We start from the raw sequence: 19,205 nt of genomic DNA on the forward strand, positions 1-19,205 counted from the left end.
GAAATCTGGCCGTGGATGATAGATATCCTTTTAATTAGAAAAGTCAATCGCAGGATATGTATAAGACCTGAATAATATTTTTCATAAAACTCCTCAAAGATAAACGTTTTCGTACAAAAATATTAAAAAAAAATGCAAAATATGCAAACTAATTTTTGAAAGCATTAAGTCAACTTTAACTATGCAGTATGGGCTTTGGTAATTGTTGAAGGCCGTACGGTGACCTATAGTAGTTAATTTCTGTGTCATTTTGTCACTTGTGGAGAGTTGTCTCATTGGAAATCCTACCACATCTTCTTAGTTTTATATTCAAATCATTTTGATTGTAGTACTGAAGTTTTTATTTCTAACACCTGTCATTTCACGGATCCTGATAAATAGGGAGAGTGTTTCTATTTTCCTAGTTCATAGCTTGTCCAAATTGAAGAAAATCGTCAATGGTTGGTTTAAGTTATAACATGGTGAGTTATATCATTTTTTTCTTCATATTGTCTGCATAACTTGTTGTTCATAAGTTATTCCGTCTTGGGAAATTTAGAGCTTGCTATTATATTGGTATACTCTATAGTACTTTTGGAGACCACCTGTCTCTAGACTGACTGAGTTTTAGTGCAATACCATGATCTTTGAACCAAAATTGCGAAAACGCATGTATCTTTAACTCATTCAGACCTTACTCGGCAATCCCCGGTAGAATCCGCTACTCTCCTTCTATCCGGAATCGGCCGAGTTGAGACGAATGATTCAGACCTGTCTTATGTAAACATATTACTGTAATTACCTGTAATTGTTTACAAATTTGAAAGTTATTTAAAATAATGTGTAGTTTGGTAGATTTTTAATTACATGCAATGGAAAGTATTCAAACACGTTTTGCCATGCAATAATAAATTATGTTGCAATTACTTTAAATTTCATTGAAGTACTAACAAAGTATATGATTAAAAAAAAAATAATACTTTCTGTGCGAACCACACAATTACCAACTTTATATACTTGTCGATTCACATACCTTACAAACAAATTGAAAATTTATATTTGATGTATTCTGAATGTTCATGAAATATTTGACCCTGGACGCATTAGCAGCTGACACATTGCAATTAAATCATTAAGTATTTAACACACGCGCAATTTAATTTGCTTTTGACAGTAACGATATGATGCAACAATTCACCTCTTTCATAAAGATTGATATTACAAAACAAAAACAAGGCAAGATTGAAAACAGTTCTATATTTACATGATAAACAGCCATGATTTGTTTATTCTTAGGTAACGAAATAAACTGTGAATTCGAAGATAGATGTTTTTTTGTTTGTTCATAGTGTTAAGATATAATCTTGTGCAGATTCTGTTTGAATATAAAATATATCAAGTGGAGGTAGTGCAGTCGTTAGATATTCCATTAAACGTTAACATTAACGCATAGAAAGAAAAATATTTCGAAACTCACTTGGCATAATGCATAACAGCATTATCATCAAACACTAAAGATATAGGTAGTGAAGATCCATTGTATTTACTTTTGATAAGTGACAAAGGAGCACCACGGGTTGCTATGCTAGATATCAATACTATTAACCGGAAATTAAAAGTTTACATAAAAACGCTTATGAGGAACCTGATTCGAAATTCTGTGCAGGAAAAAATGCAAGGTGTTCTTAAGATATCGTTAAAAGAGGACTCGACAATAGACTTGATCAGAAACATAACTCTGCAGGAAATGAATGATATTTTGAAGGAGCAAGGATAGGAGAAGCTGTTCCATCCTCTCAGTAATCATGGTTATGAAGGTAAATACGAAATTATCATATTTAGATTTATTCAGTAATAAGCAAAACCCACACATACTTGAATCTGGTGTTGGCAAAATTAATTGAGGTTTTTATACTCACCGTAAAAGCCTAGACTGTTGAAATATTATTAATATAAAAAAATTCTTTTGAGATAACAAAATCCGCTGTTATTGCTTTTTCCCTATTTGGATTATCACAGGAATGAAAAATACAAATAAAGTAATATTCTTGGCAAAGTATTCAGATTGATCAGAGATGGAATGAGTGTGCTTAAACTAGTATACGTCATTATCAGTTGCTGATAAGAAGAGATTTAATATCATACATATCAGGTTAGTACCAATAAAAAACTAGAGATTATATTTTGACGGGTGTCACTAGAAGAGGTAAAGATACAAAACTGCTCACATTTTTCTACAACCCGAGCAAAGCTGTTTTTCCCCGTTCATCTTTAATATTTTGGGTAATGTTTTGTTGTCTGTTGTCTGTCACTGCGTCTGTTTGTTTGTTTTCTTTTAACCAGGGTGTTGCATTTTCTTATTAAGTATAGATCTAAATGCCTCCTTGGTATTGTGGTACTTTTTATATTGGCATATGAAATGCCTACTTTCATCAAATCATTATTGAAATTGCCAAAACTAAAACAGCTTGGACATCTCACAATCGTTAAATATACATATGTTGAAGAGTTCGTTCGGTATTATAGTATATAAAGCTTTAACATGTTTAAGTTTATATTTTCTTTCTTTACTCAATTTTGTTTCTCAATTCCTATATAGAGCTAATTCAGCAAGTCCGTAAATATTCGTTGTTTTGCAAGTTGGTACAAACCGTCAAATATTTTAATTAAACATGTTAAGTTTTTGTATTATGAACTATCTTTTTTTTTTTAGAAAAAAGAAACCTGCAATATGCTAATGACTGCACTACGGTAAACAATCAGAACCTTGAAGCGACCTCTAGTGTGCACATACTATTTCCCGCAGACGAAAAGGCAGAGAGAGTCTATTGTGTGATGGAAACAGATGGATTCGGATGGACAGTAAGTTGAATATAACTATAAATTTTTAGTAATTTATAAACATGATATTAATATTGCGTTTATCGTACTAACATTGATTTTATTTTCTGTAATAAAATACTATACTAAACATACTCGTACTAGTTAACGTTGTTCACTCCAGGAGAACAGGCTAACCGAAGACTATTTTGGATATTTTCTAATTCTCCTTTTGGTGTAATGCTTCAAAATGTTTAAGATATAATTTGAATGCCCATTCTGGTCTCTAGGATGAAGAACGAACCTTTTTCCAGAAACAGAAAGAGTGTATTGTACAATCTGAGTTATCAAAAAGTAAAATAACAAAAATACTGAACTCCGAGGAAAAAAAAAAAAAAAAAGAAAATCCCCAATCAAATTGCAAAATCAAAAGCTCAAACACATTAAATGAATGGATAACAACTGTCATATTCCTGACTTGGACAGGAATTTTCTTATGTAGAAATGCATTATGAAATCGTGCACAATCATTAAACAAGTAAGTGTAAATGAGCTCAGATATACACTTTAATTTAAATCGTCTAAAAATGTTTTACATAATATACTAAACAGATATATCATGTTAAGGAGGGGTATTTGCGAAAAATACCAGTCGAGAGAATGTTAAATTTCACGAGCCGTAAGGCGAGGGAAATTCATTCTCAAAACTGGTATTTTTTGCAAATACCCCTGAAGAACATGCTATATCTGTTTAATTACACCGAATGTTAATGTTCAAAAACGCATTGATGATCGTTAATACGTTACAAGCGTCCAGTCGGAAAGAGTATTTTTTTGCAAATACCACGGCAGAGAGGGTAAAATAGACATATCCTTTTCGCAAATACCCCGGCGGCGTTAACAAATGAACGACATTCATTTTATAATAGTAAATTGGTGAAAAATACACTGGCCATCAACCAATCAAAAATCTAGGATTCTTACATAAGGTGTAATTAATATATAAATATACTGTTCAGCTGTTATTTTGATTAATAATCATTTGATACTTTATTCCAATGCACATCGCGAGAGTCATTCAAATATATCAAAACAAAGCTGACCATACTCATTTCGTATTATCTATATAGACTTTTTTTTTAGTTTGAATCCTGTAAAACATTTCATGCATGTACAATTCCAAATGTATTGTCCAGAGCGTAATTAATCACAGTGTTTTAAATTATTTTTAATGCATTAGTCTATTTGTCAATTACCATTTCAATTTTGGTAATACACACTTTAACAAAGTTGATTCCCTTTGCCAATTGTAAATTGATTTAATATCGGACAAAATGAACTGTTGCCTGTGAAAAGCAGGATGTTCTTAAAGTGATGCATGTATATATATATAAATGCTTAAACCAATTAAAAAAAAGTAATTTTGATATCAAAAGTTGTTAGTCTATATAATATCAAAAACAAGTAAACGATAAAATAAACACTTTAAGATAACGCACATTACGCACAAATGAATTTGCACCCTCTGCTTACTCTTGATTGTCAATTGAATATATATCCCTCCGAAGAAAAGCATCTCACAAAATTGATAAATTGAATAACACTTCTGTCAGAATATATGATTTTTTTCTTTTAAATTGGTTAACCATTTTGGTAAAAAAATTTCTAGATTATCCAGAGATGAATAGATGGATGGTTTCAATTCCAGAGACCATGGATAGATTATGAAAACGGATTTGGAATTGTTGATGATGAATACTGGTTTGGTAAGTAAAAGATGTCAAACTCGCATGCTTTCTTAATTAAGGAATAAAAAGGTGATCTGAAAAAAAAATCTAGAGTTCAAAACTGGGTCGATGCAACTTCTGGTGGAGATTTATGTCCCCGAGGGTATCACCAGTCCAGTAGTCAGCACTTTTGTGTGCTGACATGAATTATCATTGATATGGTTATATTAATAAATTTACTGTTCGCAAAATTTTGAATTTTTGAAATACTAAGGCTTTTCTACCTCAGGCATAGATTACCTTAGCTGTATTTGGTAAAACTTTTAGGAATTTTGGTCCTCAATGCTCTTCAACTTCGTACTTTTTTTTGGCCTTTATAACGTTTTTGGATTCGAGCGTCACTGATGAGTTTTTTGTAGACGAAACGCGCGTCTGGCGTATAACAAAATTTAGTCCCGGTATCTATGATGAGTTTATTTATCTGATACTATAAGTCAAAGGAGCATTAGATAAGGATACAAATAAGCAAAAATATTGATAGGTATTGAACTTCTTTTTGAGATATTTGATTTGAAAAAAATGGCTGGAAAAGGCTTGCTCGGACTTTTATCTTTTATTAAGCATTTGCATTATTTACATTTGTAGGAAACACATCGCAAAAAAGAATCTAAAATTTGTTTAAATATTGGTAATGACCCTTTTATAAGTTGGGTTATTATCCATAACACTACAAACAGCTCAGAGTCTGAAAAGACCATATTTTGTGCTTGACCAGTAAAGTCGAGCACATATTTTACTTAATAAGACTCGACGTAATCTCGACAGTATTAACTGTACTTAACTGTACTCGACTTTGGTCTTTACCTAGAAGTCTGATTCAGTACTTGATAATCTTGGTAGATAATCTTGGTAGATTCTGTAATGGTCTTGCTAAATGCTCAACCTGTCTCGACCAGTCTCGATTAAACCTCGATCAGTCTCTACCAGTCTCAACCTGTCTCGACCAGTCTTGACCTGTCTTGACTAGTCTTGACCTGTCTCGACCAGTCTTGACCTTTAAATTTAGTCTGGAATGGTCTGAGTCAGGCCATCTAACTGAATTATATATTGATCTTACAAAATTTGAAGTTATTTAGTATTTTGATTCATTGTTGAATAAAGAGTTAATAAATAGGTAAAAAAAAAGCTAGAATTTTCAGTTTTGATTAAATTTAGATAGTCTCCTTTAACTATTTCTATAACTTTTTCAAATCAACTTGGATTTTCATGAAACTTTACAGCTATCTCAGCCATTTCAGACTATACCAAGATTATCAAGTACTGAATCAGACTTATTTGTAAGGTCGAGACCAAAGTCGAGTAAAGTTAAGTGCTGTCGAGGTTACGTGGCGTCGTAGTTAGGAAAAATAAGTGCTCGACTTTACTGGTCGAGCACAAAATATGGTCTTTTGTTTCATAAAAATGAACACAATTAAACTATAAAAACTGTTTTATAGAGCTGATGTGATGAGAAAAGAAATATGTAGATTTTATTGAATTTTTTTATCAAAGTTTTGGGATTATTTCATGAGTAGAGTGGCATTTTTACCATCCTTCGGTGTCCGGCAATTTGTGAAAAAAAAAATAATCTCACTTGCCACCCAGAACATTTAATAAATTTGAGAATGGAAATGGGGAATGTGTCAAAGAGACAATAACCCGACCATAGAAAAAAAACAACAGCAGAAGGTCACCAAAAGGTCTTCAATGTAGCGAGAAATTCCCGCACCCGGAGGCGTCCCTCAGCTGGCCCCTAAACAAATATATACTAGTTCAGTGATAATGAACGCCGTACTAGTTTCCAAATTGTACACAAGAAACTAAAATTAAAATAATACAAGATTAACAAAGGCCAGAGGCTCCTGACGTGGGACAGGCGCAAACATGCGGCGGGTTAAACATGTTTATGAGATCTCAACCCTCCCCCTATACCTCTAGCCAATGTAGAAAAGTAAACCCATAACAATACGTACATTTAAAATTCAGTTCAAGAACAGTCCGAGTGTGACCACACATGTATAAATGTCTCAGCTGCGATATGAGCCATCATACATATTCAAGAAAACGATATTGACTCAGCAACAGAGGGAAATGTTATCATTACCGCCTATGGGAAATGAATTAAGAATCTTGACCAAGTTATTGATGTCTAATGTGAAAAGAAAAGTGGGTGATATGAGGCGAAATATTGAAAATATCGTAGGCAAAAACACAAGGAGTCTGAACATTCTGACAAAAATCCCCAAATCTGACCTGAGTACATCTTTCAGGCCTAGGCAGATCTACAAGTTCACACGAAATTCTCAAAAATAAAAGTGATGTCAATTAATATTTTCGGTTAAAATTTTGCTCTGCATTGTAGAATGTACCGCTGTAAACATTCTAGTCTTTCCATGCCTTTTATTTTGTTATATATGTTTTGTTGTCACGCTTCTTCCCCATATATATTGAAAGGAAACAAACACATTCACAGTCTGACATCAAGTGGTAAATATGAACTGATAAAAGATCTGAGGAACCCGTCGAACAAAAAGAAGTATGCTGTGTATAAAACATTTGTTGTTGGAGATGCAGCGTCTAAGTACAAACTTACTGTTGGGGATTTTAGTGGAACTGCAGGTAATAAAATGCTCTCAAAGTACTTACTACCTACGCAGTAAAATGTATTATAGAATTTTTGAATAAATCTATAAATCACCAGACCTTGAAATCGTCAGAACTTTCAAACAAACCCACTTTTTCTGATCTGGTACAAGATAAAAGGTAACTTTTGTTAAATGTTTAGACGATGATGTTTCTATATTAAAGTTTAAGAGCATCCTTTACACCTAATAACACCAACCATATTCAAAAGTACAAAAACAAAAAATGATGGAATAACACATTACATTGATTAGAAATGATTAACAGGTTATTTTAATTGCAATTTGTGTTTCTTTGTTAAAACAGTTATTTATTTTTATTTTGGTAAAGATAATATTACAACGTTGACTGCTATTCCTCAATTTTTAGTTATTTGTGTTTCTTTGTTGAAAATATTATTTGTTAGTAAGTTAGAAAGTATTAAAATGTTGACTGCTGTACCCACTTCTCTACGTTTTTTTACGTTACCTTTATATGTATGTTTTGTTTTGCTCACACATCTTTGTCAATACAATGGATTTCATACAATTGAGAGGTTTAGCTAGCAATAAAACCAGATTTGATCCATCATTTTTTTCATAATGTAATGCCTGTATCAAGTCAGAAATATGACAGTTGTTTTCTATTCATAAGATGTATTTGCGCTTTTGATTTTGCAATTTTATGAAGGACTTGAACGTCCCTTGGTGTTCAGAATTTTTGTTATTTTACGTTTTTTCGAAAATCATGTTTCGATAATGTTCGAATTCTTGACATAACTAAAATTTGACACATATACAATAATTTTAGTGTAAATTATAGACACGCATTGTTAGCGTAGATGTTTAAATGCTACAACTGATGACTGTAAAATAACGATATAAATTTATCCGTATAATTGTTTTGAGGAATAACAAAAAAAATTATAAGCTCGAGGTGAATAACGTTATCAATTTGTTCCCCCCTCCAATACGTCTCTCTAAAGAAATATTTGACAAACAATAGTACGCAGGTTGATTAAATGAGAGTTAAAAATAAACAAAATGTACAGATAGGGGATATAAACTTCACGACGATGTTAATACTATTCGTTATTGCTTCACCTGAACGGCAATTAAGTTTTTATCAGAATTGATTCGTAGTATGTTGTTTATCCTTGCTATAGGTGATAGTATGGCTATAATACGGATATATCAGAATTGATGAGAAATCATAATATGTTTATCCTTGATATAGGTGATAGTATGGGTATCCATAATGGAATGAAGTTTTCTACGATAGACAAGGATAATGATCTAGATAGTGGTGCTGATAATGCGAGACCGTATGGAGCATGGTGGCATAACCATTTCGGCGCTAGTTGTCTTAACAGGATATTCCTCAGCAAACTGCATTGGCGTTCTTTGAGCGTACACTCAGCCCAAACGTCAGTAATGATGTTACGAAAATTGAAATAATGGAATTACATGTAAAACACAACAAGCTGAATTCAAAGCTTAAACAAATCTGTATTATGTAGTCTTTAGAGTTTACTTTCTAAATAAAGATTAATGCAAATTTATATTTATTTTTGTGAAGAACACTTAATTCGAGTTACAACATGTATGAAATAAAATATAACTTCATAGCAATACAATAAGATAGGTGAACGTAAATGATGTAGCAATATCACGACAAAATGAATCTAACAACTTAGGAGGCAAAACAATAGGAAGGTATCAATACCATATGGTATGCTCAAAATAACCTTGAGTCTATAATTAAATTAAATACGATAAAGAAACGTCTTACAGAAACAAATTATCTTTATGCTAAAAAATCAAAACAAACAAAATAAACAACAACAATAAAACAATAAAGCATTCAGACGTGACATATAACTACAAAAATGTACCTCTGACAAAGTTTGTTTCCTGAGATCAGTAACATTGATGAGATTGACCTACCTTGATCATAACCAACCACACTTAGATTACAATAAATGGACTTACCAATTCTATATTAAATCACATATTAAAAACTGATGCTGTGAAAAACAGCACTTCACTGTATTATTACGTTAAAGATGTAAGAAAAAAACACAAGTAAAATCCAAAACAGTAATAAATGATATAAGTCCTTATCAAATAGTTGTCTCAGTTTCTTCAAGAGATATCAATCCATAAATCAAGCTTCTGCTAATGATATTTTATCGTATGTGATCAACAACGCAATATAAACCTCTTGTCAATTATATAGTTAGAGATGCATACCTCCTCTTACACTGGATTAACAGATTTTCCGTTCAATTGTGTGGGTCCACTTGGTTAAGTGGAATGCATGAATCCGCCATAACGACTTGTCAACATAGGTAATATATGTCAAGTCTCGTGTAAGAAGAAGGTCACACGTACACTGAATAATACAAAAAACAAAACAACAATATGTATCCGTAATGATCTGTTCTAACACGTTCAAGGCAAAACAGCAAAGCAACCTCTTTCAAAAGAGGGACGAAAGATACCAAAGGGACAGTCAAACTCATAAATCTAAAACAAACTGACAACGCCATGGTTAAAAATGAAAAAGACAAACAGAAAAACAATAGTACACATGACACAACATAGAAAACTAAAGAATAAACAACACGAACCCCACCAAAAACTAGGGGTGATCTCAGGTGCTCCGGAAGGGTAAGCAGATCCTGCTCCACATGTGGCACCCGTCGTGTTGCTTATGTGCTTACAAATCCGGTAAATAGTCTAATTCGGTAGGTCACATTCATGAAAGGGAAGGGGATTGTAGTTACAAGTTACAAGTGGCAATATAAACAGCAAAACCACCAATTAGATTTGCCATTTATATGTTCTCGTTAAAAATACACTGGAGGTTTGCAAAACATCAACATGGTATTAACAATGATTAATATTATTTTTAAATTTGGTCTGATGATGTATGAAAAGATGATGAATACTTTCAATTATTTTGGTCTTGACTCATTGATAACTTGCTTTTAAATGAAAAAAAAGATAAAATTAAAAGACACATCAGCTGTATGAAAACAAAACTAATTGATTTTGTAAGGAGTTATACATGTCTTTAAAAAAAGGATCCAAACACGAACCTTAAAGAAATATTAGATTCTATCTAGGTCCAATTCACAACCTTAATATCTTAATAATGTATTATTTTGACAACGAGCAAAATGCAAAATAGATGATGTCCTTTATAAACTATGGACTAAGAATACATCAAACGCTGAAGAAAAGTATGTTTTTTGTTCTTTGGTCGGGTTGTTGTCTCTTTGGCACGTTCTCCGTTTCCATTCTCAATTTTACACTAAAAATGCATTGATTACGAAATTACTCATGCTATTATTCACAACAACAACATCTGAAATTCGAGCAATTGTTATTTTCAGATGTTATATGTTGATTCGTATATACAAACAACGTATAACAAAACAGTATATAGATAACTTGTAAAAAAAGAAAAAACGTTTGATATTACGGTTTAAAAACACTTGTATTCAATATTTAGACATCACCACTTTTCTTCGGTCATGAAATTTGTTAACCCTGAAACATTACTGGCTGGTCACATTATTACTGGTGAGCTGAACATTGTTAATACCATTGTGTTATCTTTTAAGGCCCATAATATCGTGCGTCTAAATCCAGCAGTTGGAAGCACATTTCAAAATACGGATGTATTCAGTCGAGGATTATGCAAGACAATGAGCTAAACGTGAAAAAAACGTAGGCACTCTTACCAAATGGTTTAAGTCTGTAAGGTCGTCAGATACAAATTAGTGCTAAAAAAGTAAAGGGGTCCATGAAGACAAATTGTATATCAATCCTTCAAAATTCAAATGTTGCTATGCATGCACCTGTTCTACCTCAATGATAAATATGTTGTTGTTCCCCGCAGATAAAACCCCAAACAACATCTGGTTTGTGAGTAGATCACATGACATAAACTGCTTGCTTAATGAATTAGTCATTGACAATTCACTTGGAAACATGACATTTAACACTAAGACACTTTCTTTGCAAGAAATTCAGAATAATCATAGGTATGTTATATGTTCCTTTGGAAATTCAAACAAAGATAAAGAATTGGATCTTTCTTTACTGTATTGGATACATTAATTACATATTAAGTGTTTAAACAAACGAAAGTATGTTGCTTGGCTTGTACAGCGAAACCTCTTCCTTAATTATAAAAATCAATTGTATCAGCAATCAAAGCAGGTCTTCATAGTAGTTCTGAAACAACCTTCTATAGGGGGATGTAGATCCTATTGGGATACTTTAAATCACATAGATCTGTAAGAGGCAATACAGTTTATGTCTTATTTGTCTTTCAATGATATTAAGAGATTAAAATTTTCTATCCATTACACACGTATTTCCCTTTTGAAACTGTTTACACTAAAAAAGATTTTTAGAAAGCTGAACAATAATATAGTTATATAAACATCAAGATTGTTTTTTTGCATGTTTCATATGCAATTTTTCTGTTTAACAGTCCGTATTTTCACATCCGTACCGCCCATACGTCCAGCAATTATTGTAGTGTTTTTGACCACTTAAAAGATAAATGTCTATGGTCTCTGGAAAGGTATCACTCAAGTGGATTGAAATTTCCCTTTATTAGTTTTTTTTCTAACTGTGTATTACTACCTTATTGATATGAAGATGAAATCCTACAGGAGCTTCTTCGGATGAATATAAAGAAGCTATTATGATCTTTTGATTTTGCGCTCAGCTATAAGGTTGATGTCCTCTCATTAGTTAATTCACCGAAAAAAGTTTCAGGTGAAGAGTTTTATTAATATGTCATGTATGTACAATGATAGAAACATTAACCAATGTGTGCTTGTATGCTGATAAACCATTCCGCTAGAGATGATTTCTATTATCAAACTTTGAGTTAACAAATATTCAGAAAAAGTGCATGATAAATTTGAAAACCAATTTTGCAAACTGTAATGTGCATTATTATCTGTAGCATATGATAGAACTTTTCTCTTTTGAATTTAAACAACACTTGTTATAAGACATAGCATATAAAATCTAGAACAGAACGGTTGAATTATAAATCCCAATTATCTATATTGAAAAGGGGGTCAGTAAAACTGTTTTTATTTCAAGTTTTAAGGCGAAATGGGAAATCAATATACTAAAGAAATATTAACTTTCCAATCAGATACTAGTTGCTGCAAGCAGTCTCTGGTAGCGTTGAGACCATTTTTTAAAAATTAATTTTTACGTTCCTTAAATAGTAAATCATGTAAAAGCGTTTTAAACACACACAATTCATATAATTTTTTTTTATTCGATAGCAATCACTACTGATTGATGAATCACCGAGGTTTCATATGATCATACGTTAATGCTTTGGTATTATTTCTTTACATCGAAAGGATTACTAATTCAGTGGCAATAAAGTGAATAAAAACTCAAAAATCATCTACGATCAGTCTTGTTAGAAGAGTATTAAAAGTTTTAAAGATATTAATTGATTGTTAACCTTGACATTAAGTTCATTATTAGTCGTAAGCAATTAATACAGTTTGATGCCATACACTTTATGAAAATCAAGCTTTTCAAACGTTACTTTTAAGATAACAAAAATCATATTATCCATGTTTGAATATGTATGTTTCATGCTGTTGAAATACGATACGATTATCGATATATTAGATTGTAAACAAAATATATAATGTTTTGTGGTATTTTGGACATTTGAAATGTGTGAGATAAAACTCAATGCACGTCATGATTAACTTTTTAACACGTAAGAAAATCATTAAACTATTGAGGAAACATTTCTTTATCTTTTTATTTATTTTACACAGTTTGGTTAGTGTTACGCCCCGGTGATTTGAAAGCTGATATTTTTACTGTGTTCTCCGTTCCACACTTGATACACGCAGATGTCCGTTGTTGTGTTCTGATTCGTATTTTACAGAAGAAATAGCTTACATGAACCTTACATTATATACTGACTTCTTTAAATCTACATATCTACTTTATTTATGTGTATAATTGTTCATTTGTATTTTTTTATACTTAGTTTCAGTATTAACGCGCAAAATGTAACGTTACGTGTTCCTGTTCTCGTTTATGAATAACTTAACGACGTAACGGCGATTATGTATAAAATACGGAACGCATGTTCCCATAGAGAGCTTCGATTCTCTCCAAAAACCTCCACGCAGTTAACAGTTTCTCTTAAACTATAATTTGCTGCACCAAGTAAAATTGCTTGGTGACAATATTTGATAGACTTGATTATTAACCAAATCATCATATAAAAATGCTGACGTACTGTTTGCTCGGGTAAATCGCTAACGATGCACCGAGTATGCTAATTATTTGAATGCAGTGCGCCAAGAAGATTTTCCTGCACCAAGTATGCAGAAATTTATAAGGCAGTGTCCCAAGTAGATTATCCTGCACCAAGTATGCAAAGTATTAGAATGCCGTGTTCCAAGTAGATTTTCTTGCACCGAGCGTGAAAAGAAATGTTTTATTAAACTTGGTTCAAGTAATGCATCTTGCCGTATTGCTTATTGTATATAATTATTAACGTATTTTGTTTCATGAACCACTGTATTTGACAAAATGTTTGATGTATTGTTTAAATAGAAATAATACAATTTATGAACTTCCATTATGATTTTTATTATTACTTTCTTCACCGGAGGCCCACAAAAGTAACAACGGGTATATATCCTGCCAAGAAAACCCCGGAAAGTTACATTATTAATCAGAGTTTCGGTACTGACATGAACAATGCTTTATTTTTCGAAAAGTTCCCCGAGCATAAATGAAAAAATGACTAAGAAACTAAATTTCCCGTGGGGAAAGTTAATTGAAGAATATTTTAGGTTTCATTTGGTCATCCTGATCCTTACGTTTTAAAGTATTTGTAAATACTTATTTTTTAAATATTTGAGATTGAGTATTCATGATGACGGTAAATCTTTTGACTTTCAGAAATTTATCTAGAATAGTTATATTTCGTACAGTTTTTATTGACGTGCTTTTATGTTGTTAGCCTTCAATAAACTGTTCGATCACATGTTCTTTTTCATGTCTTAACATGTATATTGGGTGTCTAAATGTCAGTTAACGTATGCAATCTCTGGATTTTTAGAATGAATTTGAACCTCAAATGAATTTGCAGTGGGGCTTTGGTTTATTTCATATCTTGTTTTGCCTATGTATCTGGATCAGTGTGTCCTGAAGGTCTGCATTTACGAGGTCACCTTCAGCCAAAACAGCAAATGGTGACAAAATCAATTGAGGCATTTTGAAATTCTTATCGTCAGAATCAGATTTCACGTTGCGTTTAGAAGACGAATATGATTGCAGACGACATTTTTTTGAAGCAAGTAATGATAGTCCGATACCCTCTCATTTTTTCTACAAACTGTATCTGTTCAACATTTTTTTCCCTATATAAATAATCCTAATATAAAAACAGATTTGATTTATGGGATCATTAGGCTGGTTCCATAGCTAGAACGTTTCGCATTGTACCAAATGTGCCGTACTTGTCAACGATAGCGGTGTTTTGTTTACATAGTTGTCAGGGGTCATATAAGGTTAAGGTGATTAAAAAAGGTTCCGATGCTGCTGTTGGCGATACCTAATATATAGTTGCATGCTACACACGTCAAGCAAAAACTGATTTGTACACTTGTTATTTGTACAATAAAAGTCAATTACTCGAAACAATGTTACATTGATTCATTCTCAAAATACTCAATAGAATATAAGGAAGCATATTTATCTATTTCTATATTGAAGTAATGCGATTTGTTTTTCTTCATTTTGTGATTCCATTTCATGTTTGAAAGCTGACGTGTTTAGATCCCAAAAAGCTAGTTAACCCCTCCGCTTTTTTTATAAATTATTTCAACCCATGTCAGGGACGTCATTAATCGTTCTCTGTAGTAATGTATGAAAGGTTTTGTTATCCTTTATAAAATATTGTTTAAAGTCCCCGTACAAAAATAAATCGCAATTTTGATGAAATTTTAAAAAGTTTATATACTGTACAAATCCTCGAAACCTCTTTTGATTTTTTGTGTTGCTATTTTGACGTATCTAAGTTTATGTTCTTTTTCACGATATAATATTATAAGTTTTACCTTTTGTTATATATATATCAGTCCAAAGTCATTGTATTTTTATTTTGCACACACAACAAAATAAGCGCATAAACATTATTTTAGCTGCAAAAAGCAAGATCATAGTGCATATGAGACGTCTCCATTAAAAAACCCTTTATTGTTACAACTTTAATAGAAAGCAACATTAACGGAACAGTTCAGTTTATAATCAGTACCAATGCGTTAAAAAAGAACAACTAGTCTTATACACTAACCCGATAAATTGTGTCATTTATCCCGTTGAACTCATTCCAATATAGAAACATTGGTTACATGTACATGTCGGACTGCATGTTTTGGGGTTTATTGCCTACAATCAGTAGTGGTAAAACACATGAAAAAACATCGGTAAAACCTGAACAATGTTCAACTCATCATTCGAGTTTTCAAACAAACAACATGTATTTATTGTTTAAGTTATTCTGATCTTGCATATCCTGCATATACAGAGAATCTTTACCATTTGACGAAAAGGAAAACTACAATCAAACATTACGTTATCTATAGATTTAAATTATGTACAGCTATCATGGCTTTGAGATAAGGCCTTCTTTCTTAGCGAATCACTTTTAAAGACAGAAATACTCAAAGTTTAACAAATTCTAATGATTTTTTTTTCTACAAGAAAAACCAGGTTTAATCCACCATTTTCTACATTTGAAAATGCCTATACCAAGTCAGGAATATGACAGTTTTTGTCCATTTGTTTTTGATGCGTTTTGTTATTTGATTTTGCCATGTGATTATGGACTTTCCCAATTGTTCAGTATTTTTGTGATTTTACTTTATACATCGCTTTAATTTGTTTATCGGCATTTAAAGTGATAAACAGTTCAGAGATGTTTGTGTTCTCGCTTATCAGTTCAAGAAATATTTCGATATAGCGTCTTCAACTGTTTCTGGTTTGATTAAACTACAGATATGTCCAACATATTCATTAGAGAGAGACTGTAACTGTTTCTGATTTTAAACTATAGATATATCCAGTGCAGACAGTGCAACTGTTTCTGATTTTAAACTATAGATATATCCAGTGCAGAGAGTGCAACTGTTTCTGATTTTAAACTATAGATATATCCAGTGCAGACAGTGCAACTGTTTCTGATTTTAAACTATAGATATATTCAGTGCAGACAGTGCAACTGTTTCTGATTTTAAACTATAGATATATCCAGTGCAGACAGTGCAACTGTTTCTGATTTTAAACTATAGATATATCCAGTGCAGAGAGTGCAACTGTTTCTGATTTTAAACTATAGATATATCCAGTGCAGACAGTGCAACTGTTTCTGATTTGTTGTTGTTGTAAGATTTATAAAGGGGAGATAGTTCCGTTGTTACTTATTTCATACTACAATTGTTTTATGCATTTTTAATGCATTTTTATTTTTATGTATATTATTATTTTACTTCTCTGTAACCTTTGTACTTGCATGGTTTTATGAGAATAAACTATTTATCTATATATCTACCATTAGCTGTAACTTAAAGAGTAGGATATAAAGAAAATATACGTCAAAAATCACTTGTAATAGTGGTAAAAAATTCTGTGCAAAAACAAATTCAGGATATTTTTAAAACATCATTTGACGAAAACTCGACCGTAGACTTTATCAGAAATATGACCATGCAGGGAATAAATGACATTCTGAAAGAGCAAGGACAAGTGAAACTGTTAAATTCTATTAGGTATGAATGAAACAATAGTATTATTATATTTATCTTTATCAGGAAGAGAAAGCAGAAGATATTTAAAAATAAAGCTGTCACATAAAACGGACAATAGATAACATGTAATATATTCATACTGATTAAGTTCAAGCTTACCTCAATGAAGGACTGCTGCATTGATTATGATTTCTTCAGAAAATTCATCCTTCCGAAGATTCAAAATAGTTAGGCTGAATCCCCCCACCCCCTTTCCGAGTTGAATAAGTGGTATAGTTCTATCTTAATGGTCTTATGACGGAGCTAAATGAAAACTAGTTTGCAAACGTTCCTATGGAAACTGTTTAAAATACGCAAAGCTTATTTAAATTGTACAGTTGTACGTTTTCCTCATTTAATTCTCTATATACATTTTTTTGGCGGCATAAAATCGCATTCTGTTTTTGTTTAATTTATGCTTCTTTTTGTTTTTATTTCTCTGCCGCTATTTCATATGACAAAACTCAATTGGTGAATTTAATAGACATCATACTTAAAAGATATCCAAATTTCAAAAAGTCCAAAACGAAATGAACTAACAATGTATGGATTAGTTTTAATTTATCAGCATTTCGTTCGCATTTCAGATCAATACCTTTGGTCAACCAACTAGAAGGCTGGTAAAATAAAAATATGTGATGCAGTTACACAAGATGATGTAAAATTGTCAAAGAAAAACTCCTATCTAAATTTCCAATTTGATCCAATAGTAAGGGGTCACACATTTAATGTTATAATAGAGAATACAAAAATGCCTTAGACCTTAGGACTAACAATCTTTATCTTGCAACTCCTTTCCGTAGAAAAAAAGAAGACTACTGGATTCGACAATTGGGAACTGCGACACAATATGGTTGCAATGACAAAATTGATGGTATAGGTATTCTATCTAGTCCTTCCTGTAGCTCAGTGAATGTGAGGAATATTTTCAATTCAACTCCTCGACGTAGACGCAGTCATGGTCATCGTCATTATACATCACAAACTCTCCATGATGTCACTATTAAGGACTTGCTGCCATTTCTACAAAAGCCGTTAAATATTCATCACATTTGCACGAAGCCTTATTTATTACCCCTTTCAAAACTTCATTCTCTGTTCAATTTATGTTTGGAAACCACTGTTACAAACTCTCATTCAAACCAATACAAACTTACAACTATCATTTCGGATATTGCAAGTCACAAACTTTTCAAACCAATTCGCATTGGAAAAGATGAAAAAGAGAAAAGATCCTATCTTAAACTTTCCTTTTCCAACAAAGTTCTCGATGCCGTCAACTTGGGTAATATTCTTCATCATATATTAGTTCAATCGAAAATTCTTCCTAATTAAAAGATCAGTTTGTACCAATCATTTCTTATACCTATACTACACCAACTGCAACTAATTTAACAATTACAAACACGTGTTGCAGGATCTCAATATTGACGACTTCAAGTTTAAACCTCCTGATTGCACCTGTGCTGTATCCCCATTCATATTTTATCCGGCTGGCACCGTTATTACCGGTGACCACAACATTACCAACACCACTCCCCTGCGAAATGTTATGCAAAGGTCCGAAATATCTTGAGCCTAAATCCATCAATTGGAAACATAACTTCAGTCGAGGATTATGCTAGGCAATGGGTTAAACGCGAGAAAGAAGACGTAGATACTCTTTCCAAATGGATTAAGGCTGTGAGGTTCTTGATACAAATTAGAATTAAGAAACTGAATGGGTCTATCAATACCCATTCTACGTCCATCTTTAAAGACGCAAATGTTGCAAGACACTTGTGCTACCTCCATGACAAATCTGTTGTTGGCCCCGCAGATAAAGCCCAAAACAACATAGTTTTTGTGTGTAAATCACATTACATAAACTGCTTGATAAATGAATTAGGTATTGACAGTTCACTTGGAAACTCAACATATACCCCCACGACACTTAGTAAAGAGGAAATCCTGGATAATCATAGGTCTATTCTTTGTTCCTTTGAAATTTCAACCAAAAAGATGAAGAACTGGATCTTCCATCACTGTATTGGATACCTAAACTGAATAAGTGTCCTTACAAACAACGGTACATCGCTGGGTCTTCGAGGTGCTCCACGAAACCTCTTTCTAAATGATAAACATCAGTTTTATCAGCAGTCAAA

At 32.2% G+C, this 19,205-nt stretch overlaps 1 long non-coding RNA gene across 1 annotated transcript; it reads left to right on the forward strand.

Annotated features, from left to right (window-relative positions):
* The first annotated feature begins 1,475 nt into the window (after positions 1-1,475).
* LOC139499443 (uncharacterized) lies at positions 1,476-8,744 on the forward strand. The gene is made up of 5 exons (XR_011658191.1): positions 1,476-1,796; positions 2,693-2,841; positions 4,469-4,565; positions 7,020-7,184; positions 8,424-8,744. It is a non-coding gene; the product is annotated as an uncharacterized lncRNA (long non-coding RNA).
* The last annotated feature ends 10,461 nt before the right edge of the window (positions 8,745-19,205 follow it).

This window comes from Mytilus edulis, chromosome 12 (genome assembly GCF_963676685.1).
Source record: "Mytilus edulis chromosome 12, xbMytEdul2.2, whole genome shotgun sequence".
Lineage (NCBI taxonomy): Eukaryota > Metazoa > Mollusca > Bivalvia > Mytilida > Mytilidae > Mytilus > Mytilus edulis.